The sequence below is a fragment of the Schistocerca cancellata genome, chromosome 12 (assembly GCF_023864275.1).
Source record: "Schistocerca cancellata isolate TAMUIC-IGC-003103 chromosome 12, iqSchCanc2.1, whole genome shotgun sequence".
NCBI lineage: Eukaryota > Metazoa > Arthropoda > Insecta > Orthoptera > Acrididae > Schistocerca > Schistocerca cancellata.
In genome coordinates this window covers 51,476,487-51,494,373 of record NC_064637.1, presented here as the reverse complement: position 1 = coordinate 51,494,373, position 17,887 = coordinate 51,476,487, and positions in this window count along the sequence as shown.

Genomic DNA, 17,887 nt, shown 5'->3' with positions numbered 1-17,887 from the left:
CGATGGGACACTCAAATTGCGTCGCGATTCAATACATCGTCCTCCAGCCGACTTGTTTCCAAGGGGATATTGCTGCCTCGGGCACCATATGGTCCTCTCCTGTGAGTCTAGATTTTGAATCGGACGCAAAACTGATAGTTAATTGTAACGTTCAGGGCCTCCTAATGACGATAAAACACTCAAATTGCATCGCGATTCAATACATCGTCCTCCAGCCGACTTGTCTCCAAGGGGATATTGCTGCCTCGGGCACCTTATGTTCCGTCTCCTGTGAGTCTAGATTTTCGAATCCGACGCAAAACTAATGGTTAATTGTAACGTTCAGGGGCTCCTAATGACGATGGAATACTCAAATTGCGTCGCGATTCAATAAATCGTCATCCAGCCGACTTGTCTCCAAGAAGAAAATGCTGTCTCGGGCACCATATGGTCCTCTCCTGTGAGTCTAGATTTTGAATCGGACGCAAAACTGATAGTTAATTGTAACGTTCAGGACCTCCTAATGACGATGGAACACTCGAATGGCATCGCGATTCAATACATCGTCCTCCAGTCGACTTGTTTCCAAGGGTAAATTGCTGCCTCGGGCACCTTATGGTCCGTCTCTTATGAGTCTAGATTTTCGAATCCGACGCAAAACCGATGGTTAATTGCAACGTTCAGGGCCTCCTAATGACGATGGAACACTCAAATGGCATCGCGATTCTATACATCGTCCTCCAGTCGACTTATCTCCAAGGGGATATTGCTGCCTCGGGCACCTTATGCTCCGTCTCCTGTGAGTATAGATTTTCGAATCGGACGCATAACTGATGTTAATTGTAACATTCGTCGCCGCCTAATGACGATGAAAATCTCGAATTGCATCGCGATTCAATTCATAGTCCTCCAGCCGACTTGTGTCTAAGGGGATATTGCTGCCTCGGGCACCTTATGGTCCGTCTCTTGTGAGTCTAGATTCTCGAATCCGATGCAAAACTAATGGTTAATTGTAACGTTCAGGGGCTCCTAATGACGATGGAACACTCAAATCGCGTCGCGATTCAATAAATCGTCCTCCAGCCGACTTGTCTCCAAGGGGAAATTGCTGTCTCGGGCACATTATGGTCGACTCCTCTGAGTCTAGATTTTCAAATCCGACGCAAAACTGATGGTTAATTGTAACGTTCAGGGCCTCCTAATGACGAAGAAACACTCAAACTGCGTCGCGACTCAATACATCGTCCTCCAGCCGACTTGTCTCCAAGGGGACACTGCTGCCTCGGGCACCTTATGGTCCGTTTCCTGTGTGTCTTGATTTTCAAATCCGACGCAAAACTGATAGTTAATTGTAACTTTCAGATCCTCCTAATGACGATGGAACACTTAAATTGCATCGCGATTCAATACATCGTCCTCCAGCCGACTTGTCTCCAAGGGGATATTGCTGCCTCGGGCACCTTATCTTCCGTCTCCTGTGAGTCTAGATTTTCGAATCCGACGCAAAACTGATGGTTAATTGTAACGTTCAGGGGCTCCTAATGACGATGGAACACTCAAATTGCGTCGCGAATCAGTAAATCGTCCTCCAGCCGAGTTGTCTCCAAGGGGAAATTGCTGTCTCGGGCACATTATGGTCGTCTCCTGTGAGTCTAGATTTTGAATCGGACGCAAAACTGATGTTAATTGTAACATTCATTTCCTCCTAATGACGATGGAAATCTCAAATTGCATCGCGATTCAATACATCGTCCTCCAGCCGACTTGTCTCCAAGGTGATATTGGTGCCTCGGGCACCTTATGGTCAGTCTCCTGTGAGTCTATATTTTCGAATCCGACGCAAAACTGATGGTTAATTGTAACGTTCAGGGCCTGCAAATGACGATGGGACACTCAAATTGCGTCGCGATTCAATAAATCGTCCTCCAGTCGACTTGTCTCCAAGGGGATATTGCTGCCTCGGGCACCTTATGGTCCGTCTCCTGTAGGTCTAGATTTTCGAATCCGACGCAAAGCTGATGGTTAATTGTAACGTTCAGGGCCTCCTAATGACGATGAAACACTCAAACTGCGTCGCTATTCAATACATCGTCCTCCAGCCGACTTGTCTCCAAGGGGATACTGCTGCCTCGGGCACCTTATGGTCCGTTTCCTGTGAGTCTTGATTTTCGATTCCGACGCAAAACTGATAGTTAATTGTAACTTTCAGGGCCTCCTAATGACGAGAGAACACTCAAATTGCATCGCGATTCAATACATCGTCCTCCAGCCGACTTGTCTCCAAGGGGATATTGCTGCCTCGGGCACCTTATGTTCCGTCTCCTGTGAGTCTAGATTTTCGAATCCGACGCAAAACTGATGGTTAATTGTAACGTTCAGGGGCTCCTAATGACGATGGAACACTCAAATTGCGTCGCGAATCAGTAAATCGTCCTCCAGCCGAGTTGTCTCCAAGGGGAAATTGCTGTCTCGGGCACATTATGGTCGTCTCCTGTGAGTCTAGATTTTGAATCGGACGCAAAACTGATGTTAATTGTAACATTCATTTCCTCCTAATGACGATGGAAATCTCAAATTGCATCGCGATTCAATACATCGTCCTCCAGCCGACTTGTCTCCAAGGTGATATTGGTGCCTCGGGCACCTTATGGTCAGTCTCCTGTGAGTCTATATTTTCGAATCCGACGCAAAACTGATGGTTAATTGTAACGTTCAGGGCCTGCAAATGACGATGGGACACTCAAATTGCGTCGCGATTCAATAAATCGTCCTCCAGTCGACTTGTCTCCAAGGGGATATTGCTGCCTCGGGCACCTTATGGTCCGTCTCCTGTAGGTCTAGATTTTCGAATCCGACGCAAAGCTGATGGTTAATTGTAACGTTCAGGGGCTCCTAATGACTATGGAACACTCAAATTGCGTCGCGATTCCATAAATCGTCCTCCAGCCGACTTGTCTCCAAGGGGAAATTGCTGTCTCGGGCACCTTATGTTCCTCTCCTGTGAGTCTAGATTTTGAATCGGACGCAAAACTGATAGTTAACTGTAACGTTCAGCGCCTCCTAATGGCGATGGAACACTCAAATGGCATCGCGATTCAATACATCGTACTCCAGCCGACTTGTCTCCAAGGGGAAATTGCTGCTTCGGGCACCTTATGTTCCGTCTGCTGTGAGTCTAGATTTTCGAATCCGACGCATGACTGATAGTTAATTGTAACGTTCAGGGCCCCTAATGACGATGGAACACTCAAATTGCGTCGCGATTCAATACATCGTTCTCCAGCCGACTTGTCTACAAGGGGATATTGCTACCTCAGGCACCTTATGGTCCGTCTCTTATGAGTCTAGATTTTTGAATCCGACGCAAAACTGATAGTTGATTGTAACGTTCAGGGCCTCCTAATGACGATGGAACACTCAAATTGCATCGCGATTCAATACATCGTCCTCCAGCCGACTTGTCTCCAAGGGGATATTGCTACCTCAGGCACCTTATGGTCCGTCTCTTATGAGTCTAGATTTTTGAATCCGACGCAAAACTAATGGTTAATTGCTACGTTCAGGGCCTCCTAATGACGATGGAACACTCAAATAGCATCGCGATTCTATACATCGTCCTCCAGCCGACTTGTCTCCAAGGGGATATTGCTGCCTCGGGCACCTTATGTTCCGTCTACTGTGAGTCTAGATTTTCGAATCCGACGCAAAACTGATAGTTAATTGAAACGTTCAGGGCCCCTAATGACGATGGAACACTCAAATTGCGTCGCGATTCAATACTTCGTTCTCCAGCCGACTTGTCTACAAGGGGATATTGCTGCCTTGGGCACCTTATGGTACGTCTCCTGTGAGTCTAGATTTTCGAATCAGACGCAAAACTGATAGTTAACTGTAACGTTCAGGGCCTCCTAATGACGATGGAAAACTAAAATTGCTCGCGATTCAATACATCGTCCTCTAGCCGACTTGTCTCCAAGGGGATATTGCTGCCTCGGGCACCTTATGGTCCGTCTCCTGTGAGTCTAGATTTTCGAATCGGACGCAAAACTGATAGTTAATTGTAACGTTCAGGGCCTCCTAATGACGATGGAAAACTCAAATTACATCGCGATTCAGTACATCGTCCTCCAGCCGACTTGACTGAAAGGGGATATTGCTGCCTCGGGCACCTTATGGTCCGTCTCCAGTGAGTAGAGATTTTCGAATCGGATGCAAAACTGATAGTTAATTGTACCGTTCAAGCCCTCCTAATGACGTTGGAAAACTCAAATTGCATCGCGATTCAATACATCCTCCTCCAGCTGACTTGGCTCCAAGGGGATATTGCTGCCTCGGTGACCTTATGGACAGCCACCTGTGAGTCTAGATTTTCGAATCCGATGCAAAACTAATGGTTAATTGTAACGTTCAGGGCCTCCTAATGTCGATGGGACACTCAAATTGCGTCGCGATTCAATAAATCGTCCTCCAGCCGACTTGTTTCCAAGGGTATATTGCTGCCTCGGGCACCTTATGGTCCGTCTCTTATGAGTCTAGATTTTCGAATCCGACGCAAAACTGATGGTTAATTGCAACGTTCAGGGCCTCCTAATGACGATGGAACACTCAAATGGCATCGCGATTCTATACATCGTCCTCCAGTCGACTTATCTCCAAGGGGATATTGCTGCCTCGGGCACCTTATGCTCCGTCTCCTGTGAGTATAGATTTTCGAATCGGACGCATAACTGATGTTAATTGTAACATTCGTCGCCGCCTAATGACGATGAAAATCTCGAATTGCATCGCGATTCAATTCATAGTCCTCCAGCCGACTTGTGTCTAAGGGGATATTGCTGCCTCGGGCACCTTATGGTCCGTCTCTTGTGAGTCTAGATTCTCGAATCCGACGGAAAACTGATAGTTAATTGTAACGTTCAGGGGCTCCTAATGACGATGGAACACTCAAATCGCGTCGCGATTCAATAAATCGTCCTCCAGCCGACTTGTCTCCAAGGGGAAATTGCTGTCTCGGGCACATTATGGTCGACTCCTGTGAGTCTAGATTTTCAAATCCGACGCAAAACTGATGGTTAATTGTAACGTTCAGGGCCTCCTAATGACGAAGAAACACTCAAACTGCGTCGCGACTCAATACATCGTCCTCCAGCCGACTTGTCTCCAAGGGGACACTGCTGCCTCGGGCACCTTATGGTCCGTTTCCTGTGTGTCTTGATTTTCGAATCCGACGCAAAACTGATAGTTAATTGTAACTTTTAGAACCTCCTAATGACGATGGAACACTTAAATTGCATCGCGATTCAATACATCGTCCTCCAGCCGACTTGTCTCCAAGGGGATATTGCTGCCTCGGGCACCTTATCTTCCGTCTCCTGTGAGTCTAGATTTTCGAATCCGACGCAAAACTGATGGTTAATTGTAACGTTCAGGGGCTCCTAATGACGATGGAACACTCAAATTGCGTCGCGAATCAGTAAATCGTCCTCCAGCCGAGTTGTCTCCAAGGGGAAATTGCTGTCTCGGGCACATTATGGTCGTCTCCTGTGAGTCTAGATTTTGAATCGGACGCAAAACTGATGTTAATTGTAACATTCATTTCCTCCTAATGACGATGGAAATCTCAAATTGCATCGCGATTCAATAAATCGTCCTCCAGTCGACTTGTCTCCAAGGGGATACTGCTGCCTCGGGCACCTTATGGTCCGTTTCCTGTGAGTCTATATTTTCGAATCCGACGCAAAACTGATGGTTAATTGTAACTTTCAGGGCCTGCAAATGACGATGGGACACTCAAATTGCGTCGCGATTCAATAAATCGTCCTCCAGTCGACTTGTCTCCAAGGGGATATTGCTGCCTCGGGCACCTTATGGTCCGTCTCCTGTAGGTCTAGATTTTCGAATCCGACGCAAAGCTGATGGTTAATTGTAACGTTCGGGGCCTCCTAATGACGATGAAACACTCAAACTGCGTCGCGATTCAATACATCGTCCTCCAGCCGACTTGTCTCCAAGGGGATACTGCTGCCTCGGGCACCTTATGGTCCGTTTCCTGTGAGTCTTGATTTTCGATTCCGACGCAAAACTGATAGTTAATTGTAACTTTCAGGGCCTCCTAATGACGAGAGAACACTCAAATTGCATCGCGATTCAATACATCGTCCTCCAGCCGACTTGTCTCCAAGGGGATATTGCTGCCTCGGGCACCTTATGTTCCGTCTCCTGTGAGTCTAGATTTTCGAATCCGACGCAAAACTGATGGTTAATTGTAACGTTCAGGGGCTCCTAATGACGATGGAACACTCAAATTGCGTCGCGATTCCATAAATCGTCCTCCAGCCGACTTGCCTCCAAGGGGAAATTGCTGTCTCGGGCACCTTATGTGTCTCTCCTGTGAGTCTAGATTTTGAATCGGACGCAAAACTGATAGTTAACTGTAACGTTCAGGGCCTCCTAATGGCGATGGAACACTCAATTGGCATCGCGATTCAATACATCGTCCTCCAGCCGACTTGTCTCCAAGGGGATATTGCTGCTTCGGGCACCTTATGGTCCGCCTCTTATGAGTCTAGATTTTCAAATCCGACGCAAAACTGATGGTTAATTGCTACGTTCAGGGCCTCCTAATGACGATGGAACACTCAAAAGGCATCGCGATTCTATACATCGTCCTCCAGCCGACTTGTCTCCAAGGGGATATTGCAGCACCGGGCTCCTTATGTTCCGTCTCCTGTGAGTCTAGATTTTCGAATCCGACGCATGACTGATAGTTAATTGTAACGTTCAGGGCCCCTAATGACGATGGAACACTCAAATTGCGTCGCGATTCAATACATCGTTCTCCAGCCGACTTGTCTACAAGGGGATATTGCTACCTCAGGCACCTTATGGTCCGTCTCTTATGAGTCTAGATTTTTGAATCCGACGCAAAACTGATAGTTGATTGTAACGTTCAGGGCCTCCTAATGACGATGGAACACTCAAATTGCATCGCGATTCAATACATCGTCCTCCAGCCGACTTGTCTCCAAGGGGATATTGCTACCTCAGGCACCTTATGGTCCGTCTCTTATGAGTCTAGATTTTTGAATCCGACGCAAAACTAATGGTTAATTGCTACGTTCAGGGCCTCTTAATGACGATGGAACACTCAAATAGCATCGCGATTCTATACATCGTCCTCCAGCCGACTTGTCTCCAAGGGGATATTGCTGCCTCGGGCACCTTATGTTCCGTCTACTGTGAGTCTAGATTTTCGAATCCGACGCAAAACTGATAGTTAATTGAAACGTTCAGGGCCCCTAATGACGATGGAACACTCAAATTGCGTCGCGATTCAATACATCGTTCTCCAGCCGACTTGTCTACAAGGGGATATTGCTGCCTTGGGCACCTTATGGTACGTCTCCTGTGAGTCTAGATTTTCGAATCAGACGCAAAACTGATAGTTAACTGTAACGTTCAGGGCCTCCTAATGACGATGGAAAACTAAAATTGCTCGCGATTCAATACATCGTCCTCTAGCCGACTTGTCTCCAAGGGGATATTGCTGCCTCGGGCACCTTATGGTCCGTCTCCTGTGAGTCTAGATTTTCGAATCAGACGCAAAACTGATAATTAATTGTAACGTTCAGGGCCTCCTAATGACAATCGAAAACTCAAATTACATCGCGATTCAGTACATCGTCCTCCAGCCGACTTGACTGAAGGGGGATATTGCTGCCTCGGGCACCTTATGGTCCGTCTCCAGTGAGTAGAGATTTTCGAATCGGATGCAAAACTGATAGTTAATTGTACCGTTCAAGTCCTCCTAATGACGTTGGAAAACTCAAATTGCATCGCGATTCAATACATCCTCCTCCAGCTGACTTGGCTCCAAGGGGATATTGCTGCCTCGGTGACCTTATGGACAGCCACCTGTGAGTCTAGATTTTCGAATCCGATGCAAAACTAATGGTTAATTGTAACGTTCAGGGCCTCCTAATGACGATGGGACACTCAAATTGCGTCGCGATTCAATAAATCGTCCTCCAGCCGACTTGTTTCCAAGGGTATATTGCTGCCTCGGGGACCTTCTGGTCCGTCTCCTGTGAGTCTACATTTTAGAATCGGACGCAAAACTGATAGTTGATTGTAACGTTCAGGGCCTCCTAATGACGATGGAACACTCAAATTGCATCGCGATTCAATACATCGTCCTCCAGCCGACTTGTCTCCAAAGGGATATTGCTGCCTCGGGCACCTTATGGTCCGTCTCTTATGAGTCTAGATTTTCGAATCCGACGCAAAACTGATGGTTAATTGCAACGTTCAGGGGCTCCTAATGACGATGGAACACTCAAATAGCATCGCGATTCTATACATCGTCCTCCAGCCGACTTGTCTCCAAGGGGATATTGCTGCCTCAAGCACCTTATGCTCCGTCTCCTGTGAGTATAGATTTTCGAATCGGACGCATAACTCATGTTAACTGTAACATTCGTCGCCGCCTAATGACGATGGAAATCTCAAATTGCATCGCGATTCAATTCATAGTCCTCCAGCCGACATGTGTCTAAGGGGATATTGCTGCCTCGGGCACCTTATGGTCCGTCTCTTGTGAGTCTAGATTCTCGAATCCGACGGAAAACTGATAGTTAATTGTAACGTTCAGGGCCTCCTAATGACGATGGAAAACTCAAATTGCATCACGATTCAATACATCGTCCTCCAGCCGACTTCTCCTAGGGGATATTGCTGTCTCGGGCACATTATGGTCGTCTCCTGTGAGTCCAGATTTTGAATCGGATGCAAAACTGATGTTAATTGTAACATTCATTTCCTCCTAATGACGATGGAAATCTCAAATTGCATCGCGATTCAATACATCGTCGTCCAGCCGACTTGTCTCCAAGGGGATATGGATGACTCGGGCACCTTATGGTCAGTCTCCTGTGAGTCTATATTTTCGAATCCGACGCAAAACTGATGGTTAATTGTAACGTTCAGGGCCTGCTAATGACGATGGGACACTCAAATTGCGTCGCGATTCAATACATCCTCCTCCAGTCGACTTGTCTCCAAGGGGATATTGCTGCCTCGGGAACCTTATGGTCCGTCTCCTGTGAGTCTAGATTTTTAATCCGACGCAAAACTGATGGTTAATTGTAACGATCAGGTGCTCCTAATGACGATGGAACACTCAAATTGCGTCGCGATTCAATAAATCGTCCTCCAGTCGACTTGTTTCCAAGGGGATATTGCTGCCTCGGGCACCTTATGGACCGTCTCCTGTAGGTCTAGATATTCCAATCCGACGCAAAACTGATGGTTAATTGTAACGTTCAGCTCCTCCTAATGACGATGAAACACTCAAACTGCGTCGCGATTCAATACATCGTCCTCCAGCCGTCTTGTCTCCAAGGGGATACTGCTGCCTTGGGCACCTTATGGTCCGTTTCCTGTGAGTCTTGATTTTCGAATCCGCCGCAAAACTGATAGTTAATTGTAACTTTCAGGGCCTCCTAATGACAATGGAACACTCAAATTGCATCGCGATTCAATACATCGTCCTCCAGCCGACTAGTCTCCAAGGGGATATTGCTGCCTCGGGCACCTTATGTTCCGTCTCCTGTGAGTCTAGATTTTCGAATCCGACGCAAAACTAATGGTTAATAGTAACGTTCAGGGGCTCCTAATGACGATGGAACACTCAAATTGCGTCGCGATTCAATAAATCGTCCTCCAGCCGACTTGTCTCCAAGGGGAAATTGCTGTCTCGGGCACCTTATGGTCCTCTCCTGTGAGTCTAGATTTTGAATCGGACGCAAAACTGATAGTTAATTCTAACGTTCAGGGCCTCCTAATGACGATGGAACACTCAAATGGCATCGCGAGTTAATACATCGTCCTCCAGCCGACTTGTCTCCAAGGGGATATTGCTGCCTCGGGCACCTTATGGTCCGTCTCCTGTGAGTCTAGATTTTCGAATCCGACGCAAAACTGATGTTAATTGTAACGTTCAGGGCCTCCTAATGACGATGGAACACTCAAATTGCATCGCGATTCAATACATCGTCCTCCAGCCGACTTGTCTCCAAGGGGATACTGCTGCCTCGGGCACCTTATGGTCCGTCTCCTGTGAGTGTAGATTTTCGAATCGGACGGAAAACTGATAGTTAATTGTAACGTTCAGGGCCTCCTAATGACAATGGAACACTCAAATGGCATCGCGATTTAATACATCGTCCTCCAGCCGACTTGTCTCCAAGGGGATATTGCTGCCTCGGGCACTTTATGGCCCGTCTCCTGTGAGTATAGATTTTCGAATCGGACGCAAAACTGATAGTTAATTGTAACGTTCAGGGCCTCCTAATGACGCTGGAAAACTCAAATTGCATCGCGATTCAATACATCGTCCTCCAGACGACTTGTCTCCAAGGGGATATTGCTGCCTCCGGCACCTTATGGTTAGTCTCCTGTGAGTCTAGATTTTTGAATCCGATGAGAAACTGATGGTAAATTGTAACGTTCAGGGTCTCCTAATGACGATGGAACACTCAATTTACGTCGAGATTCAATACATCGTCCTCCAGCCGACTTGTCATCAAGGGGATATTGCTGTCTCTGGCACCTTGTGGTCCGTCTCCTGTGAGTCTAGATTTTCGATTCGGATGCAAAACTGATAGTTAATTGTAATGTTCAGGGCCTCCTAATGACGATGGAACACTCAAACAGCATCGCGATTTAATACATCGTCCTCAACCGACTTGTCTCCAAGGGGATATTGCTGATTCGGGCACCTTATGGTCCGTCTCCTGTGAGTCTAGATTTTCGAATCGGACGCAAAACTGATAGTTAATTGTAACTTTCAGGGCCTCCTAATGACGATGGAAATCTCAAATTGCATCGCGATTCAAAACATCGTCCTCCAGCCGACTTGTCTCCAAGGGGATATTGCTGCCTCGTGCACCTTATGGTCCGTCTCCTGTGAGTCTAGATTTTCGAATCGGACGCAAAACTGATAGTTAATTGTAACGTTCAGGGCCTCCTAACGACGATGGAAAACTCAAATTGCATCGCGATTCAATACATCGTCCTCCAGCCGACTTGACTCCAAGGGGATATGACTGCCTCGGGGACATTATGGTCCGTCTCCAGTGAGTAGAGATTTTCGAATCAGACGCAAAGCTGATAGTTAATTGTAACATTCAGGGCCCCCTAATGACGTTGGAAAACTCAAATTGCATCGCGAATCAATACATCGTCCTCCTGCCGACTTGACTCCAAGGGGATATTGCTGCCACGGGCACTTTATGGTCAGCCTCCTGTGAGTCTAGATTCACGAATCCGATGCAAAACTAATGGTTAATTGTAACGTTCAGGGCCTCCTAATGACGATGGAACACTCAAATTGCGTCGCGATTCAATGAATCGTCCTCCAGTCGACTTGTTTCCAAGGGGATATTGCTGACTGGGTCACCTTATGGTCCGTTTCCTGTGAGTCTAGATTTTAGAATCGGGCGCAGAACTGATAGTTGATTGTAACGTTCAGGGACTCCTAATGACGATGGAACACTCAAATTGCATCGAGATTCAATACATCGTCCTCCAGCCGACTTGTCTCCAAGGGGATTTTGCTGCCTCGGGCACCTTATGGTCCGTCTCCTATGAGTCTAGATTTTCGAATCCGACGCAAAACTGATGGTTAATTGTAACGTTCAGGGCCTCCTAATAACGATGGAACACTCAAATGGCATCGCGATTCTATACATCGTCCTCCAGCCGACTTGTCTCCAAGGGGATATTGCTGCCTCGTGAACCTTATGGTCCGTCTCCTGTGAGTCTAGATTTTTAATCCGACGCAATACTGATGGTTAATTGTAACGTTCAGGGCCTCCTAATGACGATGGAAAACTCAAATTGCATCGCGATTCAATACATCGTCCTCCAGCCGACTTGTCTACAAGGGGATTTTGCTGCCTCGGGCACCTTATGGTCCGTCTCCTATGAGTCTAGATTTTCGAATCCGACGCAAAACTGATGGTTAATTGTAACGTTCAGGACCTCCTAATGACGATGGAACACTGAAATTGAGTCGCTATTCAATACATCGTCCTCCAGCCGACTTGTCTCCAAGGGGAAATTGCTGTCTCGTGCACCTTATGGTCCTCTCCTGTGAGTCTAGATTTTGAATCGGACGCAAAACTGATAGTTAATTGTAACGTTCAGGGCCTCCTAATGACGATGGGACACTCAAATGGCATCGCGATTCAATACATAGTCCTCCAGCCGACTTGTCTCCAAGGGTCTAATGCTGCCTATGGCACCTTATGGTCGTTCGCCTGTGAGCCTAGATTTTCGATTCCGACGCAAAACTGTTAGTTAATTGCAACGTTCAGGGCCTCCTAATGACGATGGAACGCTCACATTCCGTCCAGATTCAATACATCGTCCTCCAGCCGACTTGTGTAGAAGGGGATATTGCTGCCTCGGGCACTTTGTGGTCCGTCTCCTGTGAGTCTAGATTTTCGAATCGGTCGCAAAACTGATGTTAATTGTAACGTTCAGGGCCTCCTAATGACGATGAAAATCACAAATTGCATCGCGATTCAATACATCGTCCTCCAGCCGACTTGTCTCCAAGGGGATATTGCTGCCTCGGGCTCCTTATGGTCCGTCTCCTGTGAGTCTAGATTTTCGAATCTGACGCAAAACTGATGGTTAATTGTAACGTTCAGGGCCTCCTAATGACGATGGAACACTCAAATTGAGTCGCTATTCAATACATCGTCCTCCAGCCGACTTGACTCCAAGGGGATACTGCTGCCTCAGCACCTTATGGTACGTTTCCGGTGAGTCTAGATTTTCGAATCCGACGCAAAACTGATAGTTAATTGTAACTTTCAGGGCCTCCTACAGACGATGGAACACTCAAATTGCATCGCGATTCAATACATCGTCCTCCAGCCGACTTGTCCCCAAAGGAATATTGCTGCCTCGGGCACCTTATTGTCCGCCTCCTGTGAGTCTAGATTTTCGAATCCGACGAAAAACTGATGGTTAATTGTAATGTTCAGGGCCTCCTAATGACGATGGAACTAATAAATTGAGTCGCTACTCAATACATCGTCCTCAAGCCGACTTGTCTCCAAGGGGAAATTGCTGCCTCGGGCACCTTATGGTCCGTCTCCTGTGAGTCTAGATTCTCGAATCCGACGCAAAACTGATTGTTAATTGTAACGTTCAGGACCTCCTAATGACGATGGAACACTGAAATTGAGTCGCTATTCAATACATCGTCCTCCAGCCGACTTGTCTCCAAGGGGAAATTGCTGTCTCGTGCACCTTATGGTCCTCTCCTGTGAGTCTAGATTTTGAATCGGACGCAAAACTGATAGTTAATTGTAACGTTCAGGGCCTCCTAATGACGATGGGACACTCAAATGGCATCGCGATTCAATACATAGTCCTCCAGCCGACTTGTCTCCAAGGGTCTATTGCTGCCTATGGCACCTTATGGTCGTTCGCCTGTGAGCCTAGATTTTCGATTCCGACGCAAAACTGTTAGTTAATTGCAACGTTCAGGGCCTCCTAATGACGATGGAACGCTCACATTCCGTCCAGATTCAATACATCGTCCTCCAGCCGACTTGTGTAGAAGGGGATATTGCTGCCTCGGGCACTTTGTGGTCCGTCTCCTGTGAGTCTAGATTTTCGAATCGGTCGCAAAACTGATGTTAATTGTAACGTTCAGGGCCTCCTAATGACGATGAAAATCACAAATTGCATCGCGATTCAATACATCGTCCTCCAGCCGACTTGTCTCCAAGGGGATATTGCTGCCTCGGGCTCCTTATGGTCCGTCTCCTGTGAGTCTAGATTTTCGAATCTGACGCAAAACTGATGGTTAATTGTAACGTTCAGGGCCTCCTAATGACGATGGAACACTAAAATTGCGTCGCGATACAATACATCGTCCTCCAGCCGACTTGTCTACAAGGGGATATTGCTGCCTCGGGCTCCTTATGGTCCGTCTCCTGTGAGTCTAGATTTTCGAATACGACGCAAAACTGATGGTTAATTGTAACGTTCAGGGCCTCCTAATGACGATGGAACACTGAAATTGAGTCGCTATTCAATACATCGTTCTCCAGCCGACTTGTCTCCAAGGCAAAATTGCTGTCTCGGGCACCTTATGGTCCTCTCCTGTGAGTCTAGATTTTGAATCGGAGGCAAAACTGATAGTTAATTGTAACGTTCAGGGCCTCCAAATGACGATGGAACACTCAAATGGCTTCGCGATTCCATACATCGTCCTCCAGTCGACTTGTTTCCAAGGGGATATTGCTGCCTCGGGCACCTTATGGTCCGTCTCCTGTAGGTCTACATTTTCCAATCCGACGCAAAACTGATGGTTAATTGTAACGTTCAGGGCCTCCTAATGACGATGAAACATTCAAACAGCGTCGCGATTCAATACATCGTCCTCCAGCCGTCTTGTCTCCAAGGGGATACTGCTGCCTTGGGCACCTTATGGTCCGTTTCCTGTGAGTCTTGATTTTCGAATCCGCCGCAAAACTGATAGCTAATTGTAACTTTCAGGGCCTCCTAATGACGATGGAACACTCAAATTGCATCGCGATTCAATACATCGTCCTCCAGCCGACTTGTCTCCAAGGGGATATTGCTGCCTCTGGCACCTTATGTTCCGTCTCCTGTGAGTCTAGATTTTCGAATCCGACGCAAAACTGATGGTTAATTGTAACGTTCAGGGGCTCCTAATGACGATGGAACACTGAAATTGCGTCGCGATTCAATGAATCGTCCTCCAGTCGACTTGTTTCCAAGGGTATATTGCTGACTGGGTCACCTTATGGTCCGTCTCCTGTGAGTCTAGATTTTAGAATCGGAAGCAAAACTGATAGTTGATTGTGACATTTAGGGCCTCCTAATGACGATGGAACACTCAAATTGCATCGAGATTCAATACATCGTCCTCCAGCCGACTTGTCTCCAAGGGGATTTTGCTGCCTCGGGCACCTTATGGTCCGTCTCCTATGAGTCTAGATTTTCGAATCCGACGCAAAACTGATGGTTAATTGTAACGTTCAGGGCCTCCTAATAACGATGGAACACTCAAATGGCATTGCGATTCTATACATCGTCCTCCAGCCGAGTTGTCTCCGAGGGGATATTGCTGCCTCGGGAACCTTATGGTCCGTCTCCCGTGAGTCTAGATTTTCGAATCCGACGCAAAACTGATGGTTAATTGTAACGTTCAGTGCCTCCTAATGACGATGGAACACTGAAATTGAGTCGCTATTCAATACATCGTCCTCCAGCCGACTTGTCTCCAAGGGGATACTGATGCCTCGGCACCTTATGGTACGTTTCCGGTGAGTCCAGCTTTTCGATTCCGACGCAAAACTGATTGTTAATTGTAACTTTCAGGGCCTCCTAATGACGATGAAACACTCAAACAGCGTCGCGATTCAATACATCGTCCTCCAGCCGACTTGTCTCCAAGGGGATTTTGCTGCCTCGGGCACCTTATGTTCCGTCTCCTGTGAGTCTAGATTTTCGAATCCGACGCAAAACTGATGGTTAATTGTAACGTTCAGGGGCTCCTAATGACGATGGAACACTCAAATTGCGTCGCGATTCAATAAATCGTCCTCCAGCCGACTTGTCTCCAAGGGGAAATTGCTGTCTCGGGAACCTTATGGTCCTCTCCTGTGAGTCTTGATTTTGAATCGGACGCAAAACTGATAGTTAATTCTGACGTTCAGGGCCTCCTAATGACGATGGAACACTCAAATTGAGTCGCTATTCAATACATCGTCCTCCAGCCGACTTGTCTCCAAAGGAATATTGCTGCCTCGGGCACATTATGGTCCGTCTCCTGTGAGTCTAGATTTTCGAATCCGACGCAAAACTGATGGTTATTTGTAACGTTCAGTGCCTCCTAATGACGATGGAACACTGAAATTGAGTCGCTATTCAATACATCGTCCTCCAGCCGACTTGTCTCCAAGGGGAAATTGCTGTCTCGGGCACCTTATGGTCCTCTCCTGTGAGTCTTGATTTTGAATCGGACGCAAAACTGATAGTTAATTCTAACGTTCAGGGCCTCCTAATGACGATGGAACACTCACATTGAGTCGCTATTCAATACATCGTCCTCCAGCCGACTTGTCTCCAAAGGAATACTGCTGCCTCGGGCACATTATGGTCCGTCTCCTGTGAGTCTAGATTTTCTAATCCGACGCAAAACTGATGGTTAATTGTAACGTTCAGGGCCTCCTAATGACGATGGAACACTCAAATTGCATCGCGATTCAATACATCGTCCTCCAGCAGACTTGTCTCCGAAGGAATATTGCTGCCTCGGGCACCTTATGGTCCGCCTCCTGTGAGTCTAGATTTTCGAATCAGACGCAAAACAGATAGTTAATTGTAACGTTCAGGGCCTCCTAATGACGATGGAACACTCAAATTGCATCGCGATTCAATACATCGTCCTCTAGACGACTTGTCTCCAAGGGGATACTGCTGCCTCGGGCACCTTATGGTCCGTCTCCTGTGAGTCTAGATTTTCGAATCGGACGGAAAACTGATAGTTAATTGTAACGTTCAGGGCCTCCTAATGACGATGGAACACTCAAATGGCATCGCGATTTAATACATCGTCCTCCAGCCGACTTGTCTCCAAGGGGATATTGCTGCCTCGGGCACTTTATGGCCCGTCTCCTGTGAGTATAGATTTCCGAATCGGACGCAAAACTGATAGTTAATTGTAACGTTCAGGGCCTCCTAATGACGCTGGAAAACTCAAATTGCATCGCGATGCAATACATCGTCCTCCAGACGACTTGTCTCCAAGGGGATATTGCTGCCTCGGGCACCTTTTGGTTAGTCTCCTGTGAGTCTAGATTTTCGAATCCGATGAGAAACTGATGGTTAATTGTAACGTTCAGGGTCTCCTAATGACGATGGAACACTCAATTTACGTCGAGATTCAATACATCGTCCTCCAGCCGACTTGTCATCAAGGGGATATTGCTGTCTCTGGCACCTTGTGGTCCGTCTCCTGTGAGTCTAGATTTTCGAATCGGACGCAAAACTGATAGTTAATTGTAACTTTCAGGGCCTCCTAATGACGATGGAAATCTCAAATGGCATCGCGATTTAATACATCGTCCTCCAGCCGACTTGTCTCCAAGGGGATATTGCTGAATCGGGCACCTTATGGTCCGTCTCCTGTGAGTCAAGATTTTCGAATCGGACGCAAAGCTGATAGTTAATTGTAACTTTCAGGGCCTCCTAATGACGATGGAAATCTCAAATGGCATCGCGATTCTATACATCGTCCTCCAGCCGACTTGTCTCCAAGGGGATATTGCTGCCTCGGGAACGTTATGGTCCGTCTCCTGTGAGTCTAGATTTTTAATCCGACGCAATACTGATGGTTAATTGTAACGTTCAGGGCCTCCTAAAGACGATGGAAATCTCAAATTGCATCGCGATTCAATACATCGTCCTCCAGCCGACTTGTCTCCAAGGGGATATTGCTGCCTCGGGCACCTTATGGTCCGTCTCCTGTGAGTCTAGATTTTCGAATCCGACGCAAAACTGATGGTTAATTGTAACGTTCAGTGCCTCCTAAAGACGATGGAAAACTCAAATTGAGTCGCTATTCAATACATCGTCCTCCAGCCGACTTGACTCCAAGGGGATATTGCTGCCTCGGGGAACCTTATGGTCCGTCTCCTGTGATTCTAGATTTTCGAATCCGACGCAAAACTGATGGTTAATTGTAACGTTCAGTGCCTCCTAATGACGATGGAACACTCAAATTGAGTCGCTACTCAATACATCGTCCTCCAGCCGGTTTGAATCCAAGGGGATACTGCTGCCTCGGGCACCTTAT